Source organism: Lygodium microphyllum, chromosome 1, assembly GCF_053477565.2.
Source record: "Lygodium microphyllum isolate KBCC chromosome 1, Lygodium_microphyllum_v1.1.10, whole genome shotgun sequence".
NCBI classification, from domain to species: domain Eukaryota; kingdom Viridiplantae; phylum Streptophyta; class Polypodiopsida; order Schizaeales; family Lygodiaceae; genus Lygodium; species Lygodium microphyllum.
Window position 1 is genome coordinate 126,156,471 of NC_141135.1, and position 24,196 is coordinate 126,180,666.

Consider the following 24,196-nt stretch of genomic DNA (forward strand, 5'->3'; position numbering starts at 1 on the left):
AAGATGATGATGATGCACCGTGCCAACCAGCACCAGTCCCACAAACCCAACAGGCATTAGAGGGTCCCTATTATGTGACGTTCCTGGATGTGTCATCTTCAGAAGAGGAGTCTTCAAGTCAAGAGGTAATTAATCTTGAAACCAAACCCGAAACGGCTCTTATCCCATTCCAACATCTTAAGGAGCAACCTAAGTCTCCACCAAAAGAAGAAGTTGGTTCTAGTGGGACATCAGAAGAGGACACCACTCCCTTGAAGGAGTCGGATCTGTATCCAGAAGCGGTCCACGGGACCTTCATCCGTGAAGTAGAAGGTGAAAGGCAGTTAACCTTTGTGGATGTAGAAGGCACTGAACGCCACTTGAAGGTGGGTAGCAGCCTCCCAGAAGAGGAGTTGTCAACCTTGTACAACTTGTTGAAAGAAAATTTGGACGTGTTTGCATGGTCCTACAAAGACCTAAAGGGGATTGATCCCACAATATGTCAACATCATATTGACTTGGAGCCTGATGCCAAGCCAGTACGGCAACGACAGAGGCGAATGAACCCGAATTATTCCACATTGGTGAAAGCGGAGCTGCTGAAGCTTTTGGAAGCCGAGTTCATCTATCCAGTGGCAAATAGTGAATGGGTTTCACCCATCGTGGTTGTACCCAAGAAGAATGAAAAATTGCGAATATGTGTGGATTTCCGAAAGCTCAATTCCAAGACGAAGAAGGATCATTTTCCTATCCCTTTCACAGACCAACTGTTGGACACAGTGGCAGGACATGAGCTTTATTCCCTTCTGGATGGATTCAGTGGATACAATCAAGTCCAAATTGCGGAAGAAGACCAATCCAAAACAACCTTCACCACAGAATGGGGGACCTACGCTTACCGAGTGATGCCATTTGGGCTCTGCAATGCCCCTGCTACTTTCCAACGAGTCATGATGGCTGCATTTCAAAATCATCTGCACGACTTTATTGAGGTATATTTGGATGACTTCTGTGTCTATAGTTTGATCCGTGAACACTGGGAACACCTGGAACAATGCTTTGACCGATGCTGGGAGTATGGGATTTCCCTCAACCCCGACAAATGCATCTTTGGGGTCTCTTCTGGAGTTCTGTTGGGCCACATTATCTCTGCACAAGGGATATCAACAGACCCTGCAAAGATTGAAAAGATCGCAGCTCTGGCAGCACCCACCAACCTCAAACAGTTGAGGGGATTCCTAGGCCATGTGGGTTACTACAGAAGGTTCATAGCCCATTTTGCAACAAAGGCAACTTCCTTGCACAAGCTTCTGCGGAAAGATGCAGAGTTTACTTGGACGGAAGAATGTGACAAAGCCTTTCACATTCTGAAGCAGTGTCTGATAGAGGCACCCATTCTGCAACCTCCTGACTGGACGAAAGAGTTCCACGTACACACTGATGCATCAATTGAAGGTTTAGGTGCTGTCCTCTGCCAAAAGGGCCCCTCGAAGTTGGATCAACCGATCTATTATGCAAGCCGAAAAGTCACTGATAGGGAACGGAACTATACAGTGACCGAGCTGGAGTGCTTGGCAATGGTGTTTGCCCTAGAGAAGTTTCGCCATTACCTCCTATCCACCCACTTTAAATTTTATGTGGATCATGAGGCCCCGTCCTTCTTGATGAACAAAGCAGATGTGAAAGGACGAATGATGAGATGGCTCCTTTTATTTCAGGAGTTCGACTTTGAGGTGATTACTAAGCCTAGTCATTCCCATGTTCTGGCTGATCATCTGTCGCGTATCCCACAAACTGCAGACGAGGAGCAGGATGATCCAAACCTTCCTGATGCTTCCCTATTCTTGGTAGAAACTGTAACTCCCTGGTATGCAGACATTGCCAATCTGCTGGCAACCCAACAGTACCCTCTTGGTATTTCTAGTCGGGAAAGGAAGAAGCTTATGCTAGAATCAGCCCCCTACACCCTGCTAGGCGGTGCACTGTACAAGAAAGGCAAAGATGAAGTGCTCCGAAGATGTGTTGCAGGAGAAGAGATTGGGATTGTTCTGAAGGCTTGCCATGACGAGCCATGCGGAGGTCAGTTTGCAGGAGAAGCTACAGCCAGGAAGGCTCTGCTAGCAGGATATTGGTGGCCTACCATTCACAAGGATGCCTATGATTACTGTAAAAAATGTGATGCTTGTCAAAGAATGGGGAAACACACGAAGACAAGTGCCATGCCACTGCAACCTATCCTTCCTTTGAAGCCGTTTGAGAAGTGGGGCATCGACTTCGTAGGTCCAATAGATCCTCCTACCAGAAGGAAACAGAACCGATACATCCTTGTATGTACAGATTATGTCACAAAGTGGTGTGAAGCTAAAGCCCTAAAGTGGGACGATGGTAACAGCGTGGCCCTGTTCATGTACGAGAATATCATCACCCGTTTTGGCAGTCCCTTAGAGCTGGTAAGTGACAGAGGTACTCATTTCCTTAACAAAGTCATGGAAGAATTGACAGAGTTGTATAAGATCCGCTATCGCAAGTCCACTGCCTATTACCCCAGAGCCAACGGCCAAGTCGAAGTCACCAATCGCATCCTCTGTTCGATTCTGACAAGAACAATTGCCGCACATCGTCGTGATTGGGACGATCGACTTACAGAGGCCCTCTGGGCATACCGAACCTCCCATAAAGCCGCAACAGGACAGACACCCTTCCAGCTGGTGTATGGTACAGAAGCTGTTTTTCCTGTTGAATTGGAACTACCCTTGAGAGTGGCTATCAAAGAGCGTTTGGGGGATGATGATTCACTGCAATGCCGTCTCCTGCACTTGGAATGTTTGGACAAAATTCGTAGGATGGCTCTACAGTGCATGGAAGCCACGCAAGCCCGACGTAAGGCTTACCATGACAGTTTCATCAAGCACAAGGAGTTCAAAAAAGGTGATTTGGTCCTAGCCTATGATTCACAATTTGGCAAGTTTCCTGGCAAGCTTCAGCAGCGGTGGATGGGCCCCTATAAGGTACTTGCCGTCAACCCGAATGGTTCTGTCCAAGTGCAGACCGTTGATGCCTCTGATGATCCCTTTCTGATCAATGGATATCACCTGAAGAAGTACTTCCCTCCTTGGGGATCTTGACAATTACGGTCACTTGATCTTTTCCCTCGTTGGCACGACACTGTACTTGTTATGATGCTACTTCTGATAGCCGTTCTTCAGTCACTCCTGATGAAGTGGACGCAACCCTCTGTCCCCTCAACTCCACCCTCCAGCCTTGATCTCTTATCCTCTATTTTCCACCAGCGACAGTGGCGAGGTTGGTCTTGATACATGGTCTTTCTACCATTCCCTTGCTCAATTTGGAAAAAAAAAAAACAAACAAACAAAACAAAACATATCGGTTATGGGAGAAAAGGACTTAGGTCCCTGTCATGCCGACCTATTCTTCGAGAAAAGGTGGAAACACCCTCGGGAATAGGGGAGAACAAGAAAAAGAAAAAGAAAAAAACAAACAAACAAATCTGTTATGAGAGAAAAGGAAGCAATTCCCTGTCATAGCAGGCCTCGTTCCAAGAAAAGGTGGTAAACACCCTTGGGCGGGAAGCTGGCTGTGGAAAAGGTGGTAACACCCAGCAGTCCAGAAAGTGGATTCATTGATTGATATCCTTCGGATCCAATTCCGACGCTACCTCCCTTGGTACGCTGTGTCCTGGGTTTCTTTGCAAAGTGACTACCTGTCCTCTAGCAGACGACATGTTCTTATCTAATACAATATTCGATTGGATGGCTACCTCCCTGGGTACGCCTCTTCAACAACGGATGACGCGATCTTCATCGACAAACAATCGAGTGATGTGAGCTTTCATCCTAACCGGATGGGGAGGTGAGTATGGGTTGCCCTCTGTAACTATCAACAGAGAGTGAGACAGAGGGTGGGGCGAGAGACTAGTCTTTTCCCTTCAAATCAAATGAGAGGTGAGAAGTGTGAATGAAGTGTTGCACGCATGGGATGGGCCTCTCAAAGCACAAAGCACAATTTGTTTCTGTGCACTGCACCATAAGGCTCCCTGGCTTTCCTTCTTGCACCGTATGCCGGCACAGGGCAGGATGCACTGTTGACCATCAAATGCGCACAAGGCATACAATCTTTGCACAAGTGATTGTGAGGATTACCTCAATGGGTTTCAGGAAAAGGCTGCCCTCCTGTATCTATCAACAGAGAGTGAGACAGAGGGTGGGTTGAGTGTGACTGGAGTTTCTTCAATCAATTACCGAGAGGTGAGATTGAGGGACATTACGATACTTGGAGTCAGGTATGTTCCCGTTTCCCTATGCACCCACGGGATGGGTCTTTACCGTCAACACAAGATACGTCACCCTGTTCTGTACATTGCACCATAAGGCTCCCTTGCCTTCCTCCTTGCACCTATGCCAGACGGGTTGGACGCACTAATGCACCATCAACTGTGCACCCTGGCATACTCCTTCTGCACCATTCCCCCTTGTCGATTCCTCAACCGGGTATGAGATATGGGTTTCAATTCTTATTCCTTGAGTGATATTAGTCATGGGGCGAGTGACTGTTCTTTCATTTCATTTGAGTGACCGCGAGTTGAGTGTAGTATTCCTCATCATCGACGAATTTCCTGTGATTCCTTCCATCAGCTACCTCCCTGGATACTGCCACGTGGTCCCTGCCATGACGGACGTGTGCCGAGAAGATGCCTTGGTCCCTCTAGCGCCGACAACCACACTGGACGTGCCGTCGACACTCAACCTTGATTCTTGACGAAACGGGCCAAGTTTTTCTAACCCTACAACTTCTGTTTCTTAGTGATGTTCATGTTTTAAGTGTGGGGAAGTTAGTGGATGGTCTGTGGCATGGTCCTAGGTCCTTGTTGCTCGGTTAACCCTAATCGTTAAGGTCTTAAGTGTGGGGACGCGTCCCTGCGCGTCTACATTGCATATCCTCTGCATATGCCTTAACCTGTTCATGCATGTATGACGTGCCTTGCTTTTGCCCTAATGGGATCCCTTCCCACCCACCCGGTTATGTTCCACCCACCCTTGGGGCTGTTCCCCTGCAGTTTTCCTTCATTCCCTGATTTTGAGGTTTTTCCATGAGAATGCACCCTACGTTCACCGAAGTCTCAATCCCACCTTATAGCCCTGTTCCCCCCATTGAACTGACCATTTTTCCTTTTTTACCTACCCCTGTTTCGGTGCACGGTTTTTGAGTTATTAATTTTTGAAGCATTTTGCGTAATTTAGCCGATTTTCCATGTGAACGCGCTTTTCTTGCTTCGAAACCATGATCTGACATCCTAGCCCTGCCAACCACTTTTCCCCTGACATTTTTCCTTTTTACTCCGAGTCATTTTGATACACGGTTTGTCCGTTATTAATTTTTCGGTTTTTTAAGACTTTTTCCTGCGTCTTTTTGCTATTTTTCCATGTGAACCTGCCCTATTTGCATTGGAATTCCAATTTGATTTGACAGCCGTGTCCCCTGTGCCTTCCTCCACCTTTTTCCTTTTTCCTCCACCCTTTTCTGACTTTCGGATTTTTACGTATTAATTTTTATATCAGTTTTCGGGCGTATTTTTGGCGTTTTTCGCATGTGAACCCTTCCTCCTTCCACTGGAACTGCGTTTTAACGTGATACCCCTGTGCCACTCCTTCCTGCGGACATTTTTCCTTCTTACTGCATGTCATTCCAGTGACCGGTTTGTCCGATATTAATTTCCGATCCCATTTTCAGGTTTGTTTTTTGGGTTTTTCCCATGAGAACGCATCTTATCTCCATCAGAATTATGTTTTGATGTGATCGGATTGTCGGGCACATCTTTCTGCACAGTTTTCCTTTTTTTTGCACCTCATTCCGATGCACGGATTTTTCGATATTAATTTTTAATTGCATTTTTTGGTTGATTTTTTGTGTTTTTTTCACGTGACCGCCCTTTTCATCTCCCGGAATCTCCGTCCCGTATTTTCCTTGTTTTCCGCCTGCCATCCTGCCCACTTTTTGTTTTTACGCTATTTCGTTTTGACGTCCGGATTGGGAGTTATTAATTTTTCTTTATTTTTACGTGTATTCGCGCGCCTGTTTTGCGCGTGAACGCGTCCTTTTTCAATTTTACGAGTCTCCACGCGCCCCGGTCGTGTCCGCATAACCCGTACCGTCTTCCCAACGTCATTTCAATCCCGTCACGGCAAATTTTTTTACCCCGCCCCGCGCACGTGCGCGGGACGGGGGTACGCGCCCTTGTCCCTTACCCCCCTATTTCCCTTGTCCCTACCCACCCCTTACCCTCTTGACCCCTACCCAACCCATAGCCCCCCCATGGGCCCCCTACCCTATTGCCCACCCCTTCCCCCCAACTGCCCACTCCTTTTCTCCAACCCCCTCCCTCTCCCTCTCCCTCTGCCCGCCGCCCTCCTCCCTCTCCACCATCTGCACCTCTCTCTCTCCCTTCTCCCTCTCTCCATCCGCCCTCTCCCTCCTCTTCTTCCTCCCCCGACCTGCTCTCTTCTTCCTCCCTGCGCGGCGCCGGCCTCCCTCCTCCCTTCTCCTTCCCTGCACGGTGCCGGCCTCCCTCCTCCCTTCTCCCTTCTCCTTCCCTTCTCCTTCCCTACGCGGTGCCGGCCTACCTCCTCCCTTCTCCTTCCCTGTGCAGTGCCGGCCTCCCTCCTCCCTTCTCCTTCCCTGCGCAGCGGCCCCTCCTCTCCCTTTCCCCCTGCGCGGCGGTCCGTCCTCCCTCTCCCGCTGCTCCCTGTGTTTCCGCCTCCCTCCTCACCGCCTCCTCCCAGCTCGTCGCTCCCCGTTGCAGGCCGTCGCCTGCCCGCCTCGACCTCCTCGCCACCGTCGTTAGACTCCGCAACGCCGTCGCCGTGCTGCAACGTCGCCGTCGACCTCGTTGCCGCCGGCCTGGTCGCCACCGCCGCCGGAAGTCGCCCGCCCGCCGCCACCACCTATCTCCTCCTCTCTAACCCCTCTCTAACCCTCATTAGGTTAGTCAAACTAACCCTAATTTAGTTAAACTTACCCTAATTTAGTTAAACTAACCCTAATTAAGTTAATCTAACCCTAATTACCTTAAACTACCCCTAATGTAGTTAGTCTAACCCCCCTAGGTTAACCTAACCCCCCTAGTCACCCTAACCTAACCCCACCCCTAACCCTAACTTAACCTTAGTTAGGTTCACTAACCTAACCCCACCCACTAACCACCTAACCATAGTTAACTTAGTTGCCTAACCTAGTTGACCTAGCTGAGTTGCCTAACTTAGTTAACTTCACCTAGTTGACTAACCTAGCCTAGTTGACTAACCTAGCCTAACCTAAGCAACCCTGACTAACCTGACTTGACTTGGGCAGACTAACCTGACTTACCCCCACTAACCAGACTTAACTGACTTATTCCTAACTGACTTATTTGATTAATGTGATTTAGGTGATTTAATTCATCACTATATTAATTTTTCCATTAAAAAAATTTAGAAAATTTTCTAAAAATTCCTTTTGCCTTTTGCCAATTTTTGGGAGTTTGTCCGCTGGCCATTACCTACCCTACAATTTCTAAAAATTAAATCTTTCCTAATTTTACCCCCAAATTGCCAATAAATGTAGAAAATTCATTTAAAAATAGTATAAAATTCTAACAAAATTCTAAAAAATTCTCAAAAATTCCCCTCACCTCCCTTGCTCATTTTCCATTTATTCAACCATAAATAATCACAACTTAACACCACAAATAAAAATAACATCTAAATATACTAATAAATAATAAAAATAAAAATAAAACAAAATCAAACATCAACAACAATCAAATTCACACATCCGCTAAGGTGTTGTCATTGTTGTTTCATCAATGATATTTACTTTTCCTTTACTGGATTCACTTCTTTTGGGAGACTCTTCCGTGCGCATTCCTGCATTACATACACACCCCTTCCAGGTATTTATTTTATGTGCTTTATTTATTTTCATTTTTCCCCTTACTCACAAATTAATTGTTAAAATGAACCCTTTAATTCACCCACAGTTTCCATGCGCATTCGGCTATACACACATACTTTTTAATTAAAATAAACCAGTCGTTCACTTAGCACGCGCTACATGTGCTACAGAGGCACTTTAAAATTTTAATTAAAATGAACCAGCCGTCACATGAGCACGCGCTGGCAAAAAAGCGCTCCACATCACCTTAAATTGTAATTAATGAATTGCATTTAGAGACCCAGTCGGGAATCGAAGTCCGGGAATCGAATAAAAGCACCGTTTTAACCTAATAATTGGTAATTTAATTTATAATAAGGAACCGTCGTTTTCTTGCTAAGGTTTATCACCTAATAAAAATTCACCAATTTCTAATAATTTATTAAAATCAACCCTTCATTAAATTAATTCCCCCCTCACTACACTTACTTCCCCTTTTTAATGAACCGTTTCGAGGGATGGGTATGCGCAGTCATTAGTGTTGTTTTCCATGGTCCTGTCTTGGTTTATCACAGATGTAGTATTGATATGTGTCGGATGTGGTTTTATTTTGGTTTCCTGTCTTAGTTACAGTTATGGGTACGGTATGCAGTTTTTTCTTTTGTTGCTTGATACGGGGTTCAGGGTGTTTGTCTGATGCATTGCATGAAGCTTTCGGTCGCATATGTCTCAAGGTCATGTCAAATTTTTTCTAGGATGTGGTTTGCTTGGGGTTAGTTGGTCGAGTGTCTGTTGCTTTGCAGGCATTCTCCTTGATTGTCTGTGTTTGTGGTGTGTGTGTAACCATTTGAATGACGCCTTCTCATGCTCCTCCCCCTATCCAGTACGTCCCACTAGTTAGTAGGGATTACTCTTCCCTACTTACTTTTGAGCCCCTCACAAAGGCGGGCCTTGCTGCTTTTGTGGCCACTCCTTTTCCATTGCTTCCAGAGGATCCGTCGTTATGTGATGAGTTCCTGGCCTCTTACAGCAAGAAGACAGGTGTAGTCCAAGGAATGTCTATGACTTTGACATCTCGAGGCTTAGGGAAGGCTCTGTCTCTTCCCTTCAAAGGAGAACCTTTTGTGACCACTCGTCAACTCTTCTCTAATGAAGAGATTCTAAAGTTGTTGCAGAAGCAGACAAGGGAAGTCCTTGATGTTAAGAAGGTGATAAACTCTTCAGGAGTTTCCTTTTCTATGATTACTGATCCCGTATGGAAGACGATCTATCAGTTCCTTCAGGACCGGTTTATGCCTGCCAAAACGCCATCCCACTATTTGTCCAAAGAGCTTTTCACAGCTTCCAGGATGGTGCTGAAAGGAGTTGCTATTGATTGGAGCACTTACCTCCTCACTAAAATGGATCAGCATTTTGTTAAAGTCACCAGAGGTAATGTTACCAATGTCACCTATGGATCATATTTGTCTGCCTTCTTGACCTATTCAGGTTTACAGAAGACTGTGCCTCCACCTCCTCCATCCGATCCAGTACCTCCTCCACCTTCAGAGGAGTCAGAACCCATTGACATAGAGGATGATGATTCTCCGCCTCCCCTGGTCATACAGCGCAAACGCTTGAAGAGGGTAGCGGATAAAGCCCCTTCTGTACTTCCCTCAATGCCTATCCCTGCTACTTCTGGCAGTGAACTCCCTGGGTATCTCACTTGCAATAACCTATTCCGAGCACATCGAGAAGGATCCTTGGAGATCTCAATTCCTTCCCTGAATAGTCTAGTCTCAGGAGATGCCATTCCTTTCCTCTGCAAGGATATTCAAAGTTCCATTGAGTTGTCAGTGACAGCCTGTGTTCAACAGCTGTACGCGTCTTTTTATGAAGAGCTCATGCAGTCCAAAGACCAGTTGCATAAGGCAACATCTGAGTTAGCTTCTGCTAAGGATACCCTAGCAGATTTATTTAAGCAAATGGAACAACAAACCCAACTGGTTGCCACCCAAAGCGATGAGATTTCTTCATTGAAGACCCAGTTACTCGAGGCTCAATCCCAGGTTACTAGCCTTTCAGCAGAGAAGGAGAGGATGTCCAGAGAAGCGAAAGAATTCCACGCTATCTTAGATGACAAGCTTTCAGCTTTACAGTTGGCTAATGACACAGTGGCCAACCAAGCCTCCCAAATCCAGCAGTTGCAAGATCAGCTTGCAAAGTCCCGCTCTGTTCCTCCAAGCCCTCATGTTCCATTAATTCCTTCTCTTTCACAGCAGGACTTGGCTGCTCTTCAGAGACAGGCTACTTTGTGCCCTCTATTCCAAGATAAAGTGGAAAGATTGCAGTCTAGAATGGACTTGTTATGGTCTACCTTTGAGCAGTTTCAGGAATATGTCTTACCAGACCATTCTTTCTTTGTCCACTACCACTTACAGAAGTTGGTCTTCTATATGAAGCTTTCCACGATGGATTTACCTTTTCCAGAGGATGGTTGGAGTGGGTCTTGGTTTGCTGAGTTGTTGATAGAGGTAGTCAGAATGGTCTTTGAAGATTCTGTCACGCCAGATACCATGTTGATGTCATACATGTATCTACCAGGAGATTTGTTAATTCCGGATGAGGTAGATATGGCATGGTATGTGGGGGATGTGGTCTTACAGGCTGTTTTGTATGTCAATCATTTGGAGTTGCGCATAGCTGCTATGTTCCAAAGTTATTCCTCCAAAGTAGCTGATTGTCATGATAATTCGTGGCATCCCATGATTGATTCGGTGGTCCTAAATCAAAGACAAAACACAGCTCCTACCTTTGCCCAGAGTACTAATCAACTGAGGATGGATCTCTTAACCTATCTTTCCAAACATAATCCATTTGATGCTCCCTTCTTTGATGCCTATCATAGACGATCTCTCTTAGGACCTTCTGTTCCTACCCTCCTCTATTATCAACAAATGGCTCACCGCTATGCTATATATTTTTCCCTTTGTCAATCTAATTCCACAATTATTTTACCCCTTCTTTTCCAACCTTCATCTTTCCTTCAAATTCCCATTTTCACTTACTGTTCCTTTATTAAGGATAGGGTATTTTCCCCTTCTCCACCCTGTCTTTCTCCCTCCATTAATGTACCCTCCACATTTCCTATTTATCAATTAACACCGTTCCTTAGTGATTCCTTATAAATTTCTGCCACTCCTTCTTTAACCTTTTCTTCCTTTTATAATTTTTCCTATCCTTCCCTACATCCACTTTCCCTGATTCCATTACCCTCTCCTAACACTTCCATATCTCAACCACCTCAATTGGTTAGTGACTGTGACGGGTTTGATAATCAGATTTCTAGAAGGGGATGGAGTTCGGATGATTACCTTACAGGACCGCAGATTAATTGGCCAGTAATTCCAGGAGAATGGACAGCTTCCAGTCAAGCTTATCAAAACTATGTTCATTTTGCCCAGCAGTATTCACAGTCTGCAGATCCCTTAGTGAGATTAACTGCTCACTTTGCTTGGTACCTGGCGTATATGCGTAGGCACTCTCATAATGATTCAAAGCCTATTCCAAAGTTGTGCATGAATGTCAATGTTAGCATTGATTCCCAACAACTGGAGATATTGTATTTTCATGCCCTCTGTTTGCCTAGCAGATACTTGGTCCTGTTGGAAAGGATGTGTTGTCTTCAATTTTTTCAAAATCCTCCCAAAAACTTTGTAGATGAATCCTTATCTATGGATCGATTCCGACAACATCAATCTTTTAAGAGGGATCATCTTCATTGATACCTTTCCAATGTATAATGGAAGCTTTTTAATGAACAACTCTCTTTTTGAAGGAGTCATTCAGATGGTTCTGTTGTGTATTAGTGTTTGTGTTGTGAGTTCATTTATGTCAAACGAACATGGTGGTTTTCTATTGGATTTCGTGTACGAGCTACGTTTTGGAAATTTATGGTGCTGGGTTCGTGGATGGAGAATTGCAGAAGATGCAGATGAAGAAGAAGAAAAATTTTATATCCTTTACAAATTTGTGGTGATTTTCTTGTTTGGTAAGAGGTATTAATGTATAAAGGGTTTTCCTTTCTTTGTATTTTTATATTAGAAACATGTTATAAGTTGGGGTCGTGGTGGATGGATTCTTTGTGAAAAGCTATTGAAGATCAAAGTTGCGATTTTAAATGAACTTGTATTCCTTTTTTCCTGGGTCGCGAGGACGCTTCTTTATTAAGTGTGGGGATATGTTGAGTGTTGAAATGACTTGTTTTTTGGCTGATTTTTGTTGTTTTTGAGAGCTGAATGGTTGATTTTTTGAGATGATTGATTGATTTGGAAGTGGTTTGAGAGTGTTTTGGATGATAATGATTGTGTTTTGGAAGATCATGATGTTTGTTGGTGGTTCTGTGATGTTCTGATAGGTTCTGATAGGTTTTGTATACCTTCTGTTTTGTTCTGTTTTGGTCTGTTTTGTTCTGATTGTCTTCTGTAAAGAGGGAAGGAGTATTGATTGATGAAGAATGAGATATTGTGAAAGCTTATTGAATGGTTTGTGAGAGTTTGGAATGATTTGAGAGTGAGTTATGTGGTTTTGATGATCTTCTGTAACCTTCTGTAGGTCTTCTGTAGAGCTTCTGTAGACTGTTCTGTTTCTGTTCTGTCTTATACTGTTTCTGTTCTGGTAGTGTTCTGTATGCTTCTGTAAGTGTTCTGTGGAATGTATGTGTGACTTTGGGAAAGTTTTCTAGCCTTGGAAAGAGGTGAATACAAGTGCAAAAGAGCTGAAAGAAGTGGAAGAAGTAGCTTGTAACGTGTCCACTAACATCCCCTAAGACACGTCTTAGCAGTCCATCGGAAAGGTTGTCTAGAAGACTCCACCCGGCACTCCCATGGAATGCTGTGGGTTTTGTAATCTAGGACTTTCCGCGTCTGCCCCGTAACGGAAGCGTTCTGGGCGCTTTCCACTTAGGATCGAACGGAATTGTTTGGTCATTTGCTAACAGCGTCTAGCGTCAGACCTGATCGAACTACTTTACGCAGAACGCCCGGTCTGAAGCGGATTCATGCTGCCCTTGGTTCAAGGAGAATGGGAAACGAGAGGGATGCAAGGCTCGATCTCTCTGCCAAAAGGCATAGTCCCATTCCGTTCCCCTAAAACAGCCTGAATCGGGTAATTGGTATTTCCAAGTCATCATTCTCCTTTCTTGTTTCGGTGATGACGATCATCCTCTGTCCGTTGAAGACCTTGAGAAAAGTTCCCGGCTAACCGGGACCACCCATCCGTAGGACGGACCTATGGTCCATCCTCCGCACTTTCCTCGGTTTGTTTTAGTTATGTAATTACCTACCACATTAGTTTGACACATACAAACAGCTTCCTTGATTAACCCTGTTAAGCACTGGTTCCTTCACGTAATCTTATCACAGGACATAAAGAAAACACTGCCAAACAACTTCTTTATTATCATTATATCCTTTTATCTTTGCAATACAAGGAGTTTCCCGCCCGTAGGCGTATTCATAATCCGCCCGAAGGCTATCCAGTAATCCTTCCTGTGATTACTATCCCAAGTTTCCGCCCGTAGACTAGTATGCGGGCCTCGAGATCCAATCCCGAGTCACGTTAGTCTCTTGTGTAGGACCCGGAAGGCGAGGGATTTACAGCCACAGCCCCCCCTGGCACCCAAGCGTCCTCCTGCTCCAAGCAGAACTCAACGGAGAGACCTCTCACGGCGGGTTCGGTCCACGTTCCCGGCGCGGTTCACAACCCCCTTGGTTAGGGTCAGGCAGGCAGTCGGGGGTAACTGAAGCTGCCTCTCAGGCACCAACCTGAAGCTTTAGATATATTTTCATCCTTTAGTTCGTTGAGCAAACAATGCAAACAGTCCTTTCTAAACTGTTACAAGCACAATCAATTTCAATGGTCGTTTAGCTGGCAAACTGTTAAGGAGTGACTTCTTTTCTCCGAATGCAATCCGCATTCGTTCCGGAATCAATTGCAACTTGGCAAGATTCCTATCATTCTTGGGTTAGGGTCATACCCTACCCATACTTTAGTGTTTAGTTATGGTAGGCTCCAGCGACCATGTCGCTTTGGTTTATAGTCTGGTCATTTGCTTCAAGGCAAATACTTAACTTTCCTTTTCCTTGGCAAATTATTCCAAAAGTGAGTAACAGGATGGTTAGACATCCTCTTGTAAGTTAAATCCTTCAAAAAATTGCCAACCTCATTTTCAAGAGATGACAAAACTCTCTCTTGTGGACAAATTCCAAGACTATACAATGTTGCGGCTTGTGCGCAAGTATTGCATCTATTTTATGGAATCCTCCTATCCCTTCCTTAGTGTTCCAACTGCGGGTTTTTAACCCTATCCGAGTAACAGGATTTTTGGGTTATCCTTCAAGTCATTTCTAATTAGGTTTGGCTCATGATTCTAGAATATGCAACTCCTCGGAGTTCCTTCATTAAGACGACTGATCCTTAGGATAAAACCTTAGATCCTTTCATGCATAAACAACCAATCGCTTCGACATTTTGTGAATGCGTGTAAGATCCTTAGACTCACAGTTTTTGTCTTAAGCGGGGTCGAATTATCCTTGCACTAAATCCTAGTTATCTCTTAGGATTCCTATCATATTGACTCAGTCATGTTTATACAAATCCTTGATGTTTATATTACCTAGTCAATTCAATTATGCTTGTTCTGCGACAAGAATGATCCTTCTAGGGTGATAAACCAAATCTAACGGAATCCAATTCGCGTAAACATGCGATTGATTGCCGTTTCCTTGGTGAGGTAAAATTACTTGCTAATCTGTACGCTAACTTTCCTAATTAATCAAGCCTATACTTTGTAGTCTATGCTCTCGAAACTTATGCATTGGCGAATCATACAATCTTTCCTTGGTGCATGCTAATTTGGTTACTAACTTTCCCTAGGGCCTACTAGGTCTTGCATCAACAATCGTACCTACTACCTTGTAGTTTATCCTTTGGCATCCCATGCATTTACACCTAGTTACGACTCTTTAATGATTGATCCTTTTCTCATGAAGACTACGCAATTTCATAACATTCTCCTAGTCACTAAGTCGTGATGATACTCAAGCGAAAACTAGTGTTGCTCTATTCCATCGTATAACTATGTTGCAAGTCATACGTTCGTTTTTAGTGCCCTATTAGTTCTTTCCGAATGAAATCTTATGGTGCTAGACTTTCCCTATGAAATCATAATGTGCATATACGCTTAATTCATCATATCTAGGATGGCAAGTAATGCACATATAAACTTCGTCTTCTTGCTTAGGATTAGATTCTTACCTTTAAAAATACCATCTACATGCATCTAATTCCCTAACCGTTCAATCTTTCATAATGCTCAAAAAGATGCATTTCTTTCAATGCTTTTAATTTAAACGTGACTTGAATTTCCCTTCCTAAGTGCGCCTAATCATTTCTTATGCGGAATTTAACACGGAAGAACGTGGACTTGTGGTGTCGGGGTGATGTCCACTTGCACGTTTGGAGTCGAACCTCCCGCGGTTGCCTCCTGGGATCTTTTAGGAGCCATCGTAGTCGTAAATTCGACTTACGAGTTGCTTTTGTGTTCGTATGCGGATGGTTTCCTCTTCGGAATAGACCTTGCAACAAAGCTTCGGAATTCCCACGAGCTCGATTCGGCACGGTATTTGGACGGCTTGCGGAACAATGTCTTTGTCCAAGTCTCGTCGAAGGCTTTTGCGAGGTCTTTGTGGCCTCACCGTCTCCTTCCTTGGAAATCCCGATCTTTAAGGGATCTTCGGGGAATATGCGGTGGGAAAGGCCTTTTGGCCAAATGGTGGGAATTTGCCCTTAAAATGGGTGTCAAAAAAATAGTGGAAAATAGGGCCGTGGGAAGGGGTCTAGGGAGGCCCCCTATGGAAGCTTCTATAGAAGCTTCCAAAAGAAGCTTCTGGCACGTGGGGCAGGCCGTGGAGGCGTGTCGATGGCTGGCGGCCTGGCGAGGTGGTCAGCACGGCGGACGGGGTGCGGAGCTGCGGAGTCCGGCGGCCAGGCGACGGCAGAATGGCTACGGGCGGGGCTGGGCAGCAGCACGGCGGCGGTTTCCAGTGGCAGTTGGCGGCTCACGGACGACCTCCTCCTCTCTCTTCCAAGCACACAAACCCCCTCCTCTCTCCTCGTGTGTGTCCCACACACGACTTCCTCTCTCTCTCTGTCCGCGGGCAGAATCCTCCTCCTCTCTCCTTAAGCACACCCCCCATCAAGGGGGTGTTTATATAGGCCGTGGGGGTGGGGAGTGGGTCTCCCCCCACGTGGGGGAAACTGCCCATGCTACCCCCACCTTCCCATCCCCCCCACATACTCCCTTCCCTCCAGCCATGCATCAGCTGGGGGAAAGGGATAAATACAAAAAAAAAAATTGCAATCAATTTAATTGAATTGCCCCTCCCAAGAGGGTGTTTTCGTGCAGTTAGCGGTTTTTATCCCCCCGGTTCAATTTACCATTTGCAAAGGCCCTATTTCTCTTGTGCGGCTCACACATTACGCGGCCTAATAATTCAAATGCGAGAGATACCCTTTGCACAGGGTTTGCACGGCGTGTGGGAAGTAATATTTACGGTACGGTACATGGAAATATTACATAGCAGCCAAAGACTCAAGAGAAGACTAGAGTGAAGTGACAATAGTGAGCTGTGAAGAGACACTGTAGTGGCTCTGGTGACTCTTCATATCAGACATACCTCTTGGGAGGGGTATCCACGACCTAAGAGTGATTATTGAGAGTGATTTTTGAGAGATTGTAGTGAGGATATGATGTATTATTGATAGATTGAGAGAGAGAGAATCAGAGATAGCCAATTCTACAAAAACAGAGTGATTGTATATGAGAGATTGAGAGAGAAGACTATGAAGATATTGAAGATGAATACTATGAGATGTATTTCCATTCAAAGATGGTGTATTCCTTTGCTTTCTTTGTTCTATTGATGGATTTTGTGAAGATATTGAAGAATATGGTTGATTCTATTCAAAACCGTGGGAGATTTACATAATGCTGCATGAAGATTTGTTGTGCATGGTGTTCTTTTCTTCATTGTGATCATATGAAACATGATAAACAAGCTTGTTGATGTTATAAGATAGATTTTCTTGCAAGAGAATTCCCTTTTCCTTGGTGTTCCTCTCGGGGCTCCAATTGTTATGGGAGAAAAGGAAGCGATTCCATGTCATAGCACGCCTCATTCCAAGAAAAGGTGGCAAACACCCTTGGGCGGAAAGCTGGCTGTGGAAAAGGTGGTAACACCGAGTAGTCTAGAAAGTTGATCAATTAGTTGACATCTCCAGGACCCAGTTCCGAAGCCACCTCCCTTGGTGCACTGTGTCATGCACCTCTCTGCCAAGCTTTTGATGGTCTTCTAGCAAAAGATATGTTCTATATCCAATACACAGTTCCGATCTATTGGCTACCTCCCTGGGTATGCCTCTTCATCAACAGACGAAGCGATATTCATCAACAACCCCCTGAGTGATGTGAGCTTTCATCCTAACCAGATGGGGATGTGAGTATGGTCTTCCCTTTGTATCTATCAGTGAGCATGAGACAGAGGGTGGGTTGAGTGACCAGTCCTTTCCCTTCAATTCAATTGAGAGGTGTGATATGTGAATAGAGCCTTGCATGCACAGGTTGGGCCTCTCAATGCACAAAGCACGATATGTTCCTATGCACTACACTATAAGGCTCCTCAACCTTCCTTCTCGCACCATATGCAAGCACAAGGTGGGATGCACACTTGCATCATCAAATGTGCACAAGGCATACAACAATTCTGCACAAGTGAATGTGAGGATTACATCAATGGGTTTCAAGAATGGGCTGCCCTCTGTATCTTTCAATAGAGAGTGAGATAGAGGGTGGACTGAGTGTGACTGGTGTTTCTCCTCAATAAATTCCAAGAGGTGAGGTTGAGGAATGTTACGACAATTGGAGTCAAGTACATTTCTATTTCACTATGCATACACGGGATGGGTCTCTGCCATCATCACAGGACACGTCACCCTCTTCTATATACTGCACAACAAGGCTCCTTGGCCTTCCTGCTTGCACCTATGTGCTAGACGGGGTTGGATGCACAAATGCACCATTAACTGTGTACCCTGGCATACTCCTTCTGTCCCATTCCCCTTATAGATTTCTAAACTGGGTGTGCAATGCATGTTTTCTTCATTATTCACTCGAGCAATATGAGTTATGGGGTGAATGACTATTCCTTCCTTTCCATTTGAGTGACTGTGTGCTAAGTGCAACCTTCTTCATCATTATCGGATTTGGTGCACCTTCATCAGCAAACCTACCTCCATGGGTGCTACTGCGTGGTCCCTGCCCCATTGAATATATGCTATGAAGACATCTGGGTACCTCCTACCCGCCAATTGCGACATAGAACGCGACCTCAATCATCAACCGCAACTCTCGAAAAAATAGGCCAAGTTTTTCTAACCCTACCTCTTTTGTTTACACATGATGGTAAATGTCTTAACTATGGGGACGCTAGCGTCCAGTCGGTTGATAAGTCTGCGGCCGTGTCGATCAATCTACCCTAACCAGTAAGGTCTTAAGTGTGGGGACACGTCCCTGTGCGTCTGATGTGCATACCCCCTGCATATATCATTACCCAATCATGTGTGTCTACCATGTACTAGTTCTGCTCTGATGGGTCCCTTCCTCACCCACCCACCCTCATACCCCCTGTCGTCGAGCCCGTATTCCCTTGTGGTTGCTTTTCTTACGCAAATTTTTCATTTTCTATGTGGACATACTCTACGTTCACCAAACTCCTGATCCAACCTTATAGTCGTGTTCATCCCTTTGAATGACACACTTTTCATTTTTACATCCCCCTATTTCGGCTTATCGTTCTTGCGTTATTACTTTTTTAAACTTTTCCTGCACAATTGGATGTATTTCCATGTGAACGCATCCTTATCATTTCGGAATAGCGATCTAACATACTAGCCCTATCCTATACTTTCCGTTGGATGTTTTTTCTTTTAATCACCTATCATTCTAACGTATGGTTTGTCCGTAATTAATTTTTATGTGGTTTCATACCTTTTTAGCATACATTTTTATCATTTTTCCATGTGAACCTGCCCTATAATCATCCGAATTCAATTCTGACTAGCTAGCCTTGTCCGACCACCCTTTCTGCACAATTTTCATTTTTCCTCTGCTCTGTTTTGACCTCTTGATTCTTTGTTATTAATTTTTATCGGTGCTATCGAGCTCCATTTTATTGTTTTTTTCGTGTGAATGCGTCCTAACCCCATCCGAACTGCAATTTGATATCATAGCCCTAAATATTCTATATGTCCTGACATTTCTTGTTTTTTCCACCCTCCCTTCCGGTGCACGGATCATTCGCTATTAATTTTCAAATCATGTTTTGAATATGATTTTTTGGTTTTTTCCATGTGAACGGGTCTTTTCTCCATCGGAACTGTGTTCTGACATGATAAGCCTATCCAATATGACCTTTCTCACAATTTTTCTTTTTCGCGTGTTTCATTTCGGTGAATGGATTTTTTAATATTAATTCTCATATGCATTTTTGGGGCTAATTTTTTATATTTTTCCCATGCAAACGCCCTTGCCTTCCAGCCTAGTTTTCCTTTTTACTACTTTGTGTTCCGGCTCACGGTTTGCATGTTATTAAATTTTCTGTGTTTTGTAATGTCCCTACGCGCCTCACCTCACGAGTGAACGCGCGTGTTTTTGTTTTTTTTCACGCCTCACAATGCCCCGTGGAGTCCATGCCTTCCCCATCGCCATCCTAGCCCTCATTGCTTCTCACCACTGCAAATTTTTTTACCTCGCTCCGTGCATAAGCACAGGACGAGGGTTTTTTTATTTTTCTTTTATTTATTTATTTATTTTTCATTATTCTTTTTTCTAATTTACAAAAAAAAAGACAAAATTTGAAATCCTCCCTCCTCCCGACGGTTCCCCCCTTCCCTTCTTCTCTCTCTCTCTCTCTCTCTCTCTCTCTCTCCTTTTCTTTCTCTCTCTCTTCATCTTCTCTCTTCCCGACCCCTCCCTCTCTCTCCCCTCTCTCCCTACTTCCTTCCTCTTCTTCCTCCTTCTCCTTCCTTCCTCCTCCTCCTCCTCCTCCCTCTTCTTTTTCTTCTTCTTCCTCCTCCACCTCCTCTTCCTTCTTCAACCATCTCCCCCTCCTTCCTCTCCTTTGCCACCTCCCACCCTTCGCCACCTCCTGCCCTTCGCCATCTCCCCCTCCTTCCTCTCCTTCACCACCTCCCACCCTTCGCCATCTCCCCCTCTTGCTTTCCCACCTTCCCCCAACCCCGCGCTGTACTTTCCCTCCTCCCCCCGCGCTATACTTCCCCTCCTCCCCTCTCATTGTCATTCTACCTCTCGGCCCACCATTTCCATTGGCGTCCCCCCCACCTTATTCTGTCTCCCTACCTGCCATTTCCGCTGACCCCCCCCCCCCTCTAATTGTGCCCCCCCTCTAATTTTGCGCCCCTCCCCCCTTTCATTGTGGCCCCCCTATCTTTGGCCCCCCCTATTATTACCCCCCCCCAAAATTAACCCCCACCTACCCATTTGTCCCCCTGCCTGCCCGTTTACCCCCCTACCATGCCCATTACCACCCACCTTCCCACCCCCTCCTAAGCCCTATTCCCACCCCCCGTGGCAATCTCAAACCCCCCCTATAGCCCCCATTCCGCCCCACCCCTTCCCCTTTCCTCCCTTACCTACGCCCCCTTCCAACTCACTCCCCAACTCCGCCACAACCCCATCACCAGCGGTTCCCTTTTCCCCTCCTATTTTGTTTCCTCCAAAAGCGTTCGTGGGCATTTACAGGTCTTCGTGCCGCGTTTGTGGGCATTCCTGCGCACCGGGGCATTGCTGTGCCGTGTTGTCTGAGCTGCACGCAAGTCTTCACGCGTGAGGACGCGTGTCTCGCCTTGTTCTGTAGTGGTACGTATCCTCCAAGCACATGCTACTGTTCACACGCAACCAGGGCACCTTCTTTTATTTTTAAAAAACCCATTAATACCCGAAAAAAAAAAACATCTAAAACCCTTTAAAAATCATAAAAAATCAATTAAAAACAGAAAAATAGTTGCAATTTTTGTTAATAAATTGGGATTTTTTTGGTTTATCTTACTAGTTATAATACAGAGAATTAATTGTAGAAAATTTAAATCCTTCAAAATTCATTGAAAATTGAGAAAAAATCAATAAAAATCTTTTAAAATCAAAACTAAATTCAGAAAAATCATAGAAATTTCCATCAATGCATTTGACTACTTTTGGAAATTTTTTTAAAGCTGGAAAAGCCTTGACACATGATTACCCTATTATTTTAAGGTCAAAATGTTACATTTTTACCTAAATTCATAGAAATTTTGTTTTAAATTCCAAAAATTGGCTGAAAATTTACTAAAAATTATATATCCATTGCTAAAGTCTAATGGTTCAATTCTCCTTTAGGGTTGATTACCGAAAGCTAGTTATTAAATTTGTTTTAAAAACCCATAACAAATCAAACATTAAAAAAACACATAAATATAAAAAAAATGATAATAACACCCAAATACTAATCTAGATTAACTAAACCAAATATGATCCAACTAAGCTCACCTTCATTTTTTTAAAAAAAGAATAAAGTGTTTCATTTTTTTTAAAAAGAATAAGGTGTTTCATTTTTTTTTCAGTAGTGGCTTTTTCTTTTTTGTTAGACTCATTGCATCTTGGGATCCATCCCTGTGCCCTCAGTCTCTTGCATACACACCCCTGTCACGTATTTATATTTTCTACTTTATTTATTTATTTAGTCATCCCTTAACCATGATTAATGGTTAAAATGAACTTAAATCACCCACTTTTCCACGTGCATTTGTGCCAAACACACATTTTTCTAAAAAATTAAAATAAACCAACCATTCACTTGGCATGCGCTTCATGCGCTATAGACACATCTAAGTTTATTAAAAATGAACCCACATCACGAATGCATGCACTATACAAAAGTGCTAAACACACACTTAATTTTTAATTAATGAATATGAATTTAAAGACCTGAGCTTGGGTATCGAAGTCTCGGATTCGTTAAAAGCACTGTTTCACCCAAATAATTTGTAATTAATATTTTAAGAAGAAAATGTCATTTTATTATTAAGGTTTACAACCTAATAAAATTTCACCCATTTTTTAACAATTTATTAAAATGAACCCTTCACTAAAATCATTCCCCTCATTGAACTTTTTTCCCTTTTTAATAAATGCACTTCGTGGGATGGGCATGTGCAGTCTTTCAAGTTTTCATTGCTTACTGAAGTTCTAGTTATGTCCTGAGAGGGTTATTGAGGTATTATGGTTTGATTGTATGATATAATTACGGGTGCGGTATGTAGTTTTCTTTTCTACCTGATACGGGATCTTGAGTGCATGTTTGTTCCATAGGATGAAGCTTTTGGTCGCATATGTGTAGAGGTCATGCCGAATTTTTTCTAGGATGTGGATTGTTTGGGGTGGTCAATCAGTTAGTCACAGTTGTGTATGCTTATTTTGGCAAAAAAAAATTAATGGATATTCTATTGTTTTGCAAGCATTCCCTGTGATTGTTTGTGTGTGTGGTGTGTGTGTGTGTAATCTATTTGAATGGTGCCTCAAGCTCCTCCTCCATTCCAGTATGTCCCATTGGTATCTCATGATTATTCTTTATTGCTGGAGTCTGAACTTATTGGCAAAGTAGGCTTAACAAAGTTCATCGCACTCTCATTACCACTTATCCCCGAGGATGCTGATACTTGTGACCAGTTTCTAGTCTCTTATAGTAAGAGGTCTAGTCCTATCAGAGGAACAGTTGCCCAATTGACGCCTAAAAGTTTCGGCAACGCTTTGTCGTTACTCTATCGGGGAGACTCTTTCCCTACTACTAGACAGCTATTCTCGAATGAGGATATCCTTAAATTATTGCAAAATCAGACACAGGATGTGTTGGATCCCAAGAAAGTTCTTACCACTTCTGGCATCAGTGTTTCCATGATCTCCAATCCTGTGTAGAAGCAGTTATGTCAGTTCCTTCAGGACAAGTTTATGCCTGCCAAGACACCCTCTAATTACCTTTCAAAGGAGTTGTTTATAGCTTTTAGGATAGTGTTAAAAGGCATAATGATTGATTGGAGTTCCTACCTTCTGTCCAAAATGGATCAACACTTTGTCAGAGCTACCAGGGGTAATGTAACTAATGTTAAATTTGGATCCTATCTTTCTATCTTTTTGGCATATGCCATCCCTTCGAAGGAAGTTCCTACCTTGATAGTTGATCTCCCAGATGCTCATCCCCTTGCTAAATACTCTGATGTCGTCGTAGAGGATCTTGATCCTATCCCTCCTTTGGTAGTTCAAAGGAAACGCTTAAAATGAGTGGTTGAATCAGCTCCAGCTCCTCCTCTAGTCTCCATTCTTGATCAATCAAGCAATCACCTACCAATTTTCCTCACAACACCGAATCTTTTCAGAGCACATCATGAGGGTACTCTAGAGATTCCCTGTTGAGACTCAAGCTCATTTTGTTTACCTTAGTGAATAAGGTTAAGTCACACTGACTTAACCATGATTAGATTTAGGTCAGTTTATCTTTGAGTGTGTGAATTACATATAGTTGACTTGTGAGTGACTGGGTGTGGATATGGAGAATGAACTGAAGGGAGCTGTCTGCTACCCTTGGGCCTGAGTCTTTTGTCTCTATCTCTTTTTTTTCCTTCTGAACTCTAATATGGTATCAGAGCCTCCATCCTCTGTGAGACCTGCTTAAATGAAGAAGAGGAGTCTGTGGATGAATGACAGTCCGGGGGCAGGATCTCGAGATGGTCTCTCAGTTCTGGTGCTGACTTCATGTGATGCTCCCTTAGGCCATGGTTAGAGTCATCCACATCGCAGTTTGTCCCTGACTAAGGCAATCCACTCCTGGATTGTCTTGAAGATATTGTGAGAAAGGGGGGCGCTACTGCCAGGTTCAAGCAAGGTCTCGGCTATGGTGCCGGCTCATCACCAGACGCAGCTCCTTCCAAGGGCTCCCAAAACCTCGACTTTGTCAGCTTTGTCAAAGGAGACAACCATGCCGACAGCGTTGCAGCGATGGAGAGAGAGGACAGGATTTTGTCTTCTAAAACCTTGGCAAATCGAGGATTCTTTTGCACCTTTTCCAATCCCTCAACTGAATTGAAATACATTGCATACAAATGTGTGTATGTTTTGTCCGCGGCATCTAAATTGGCACCTGCT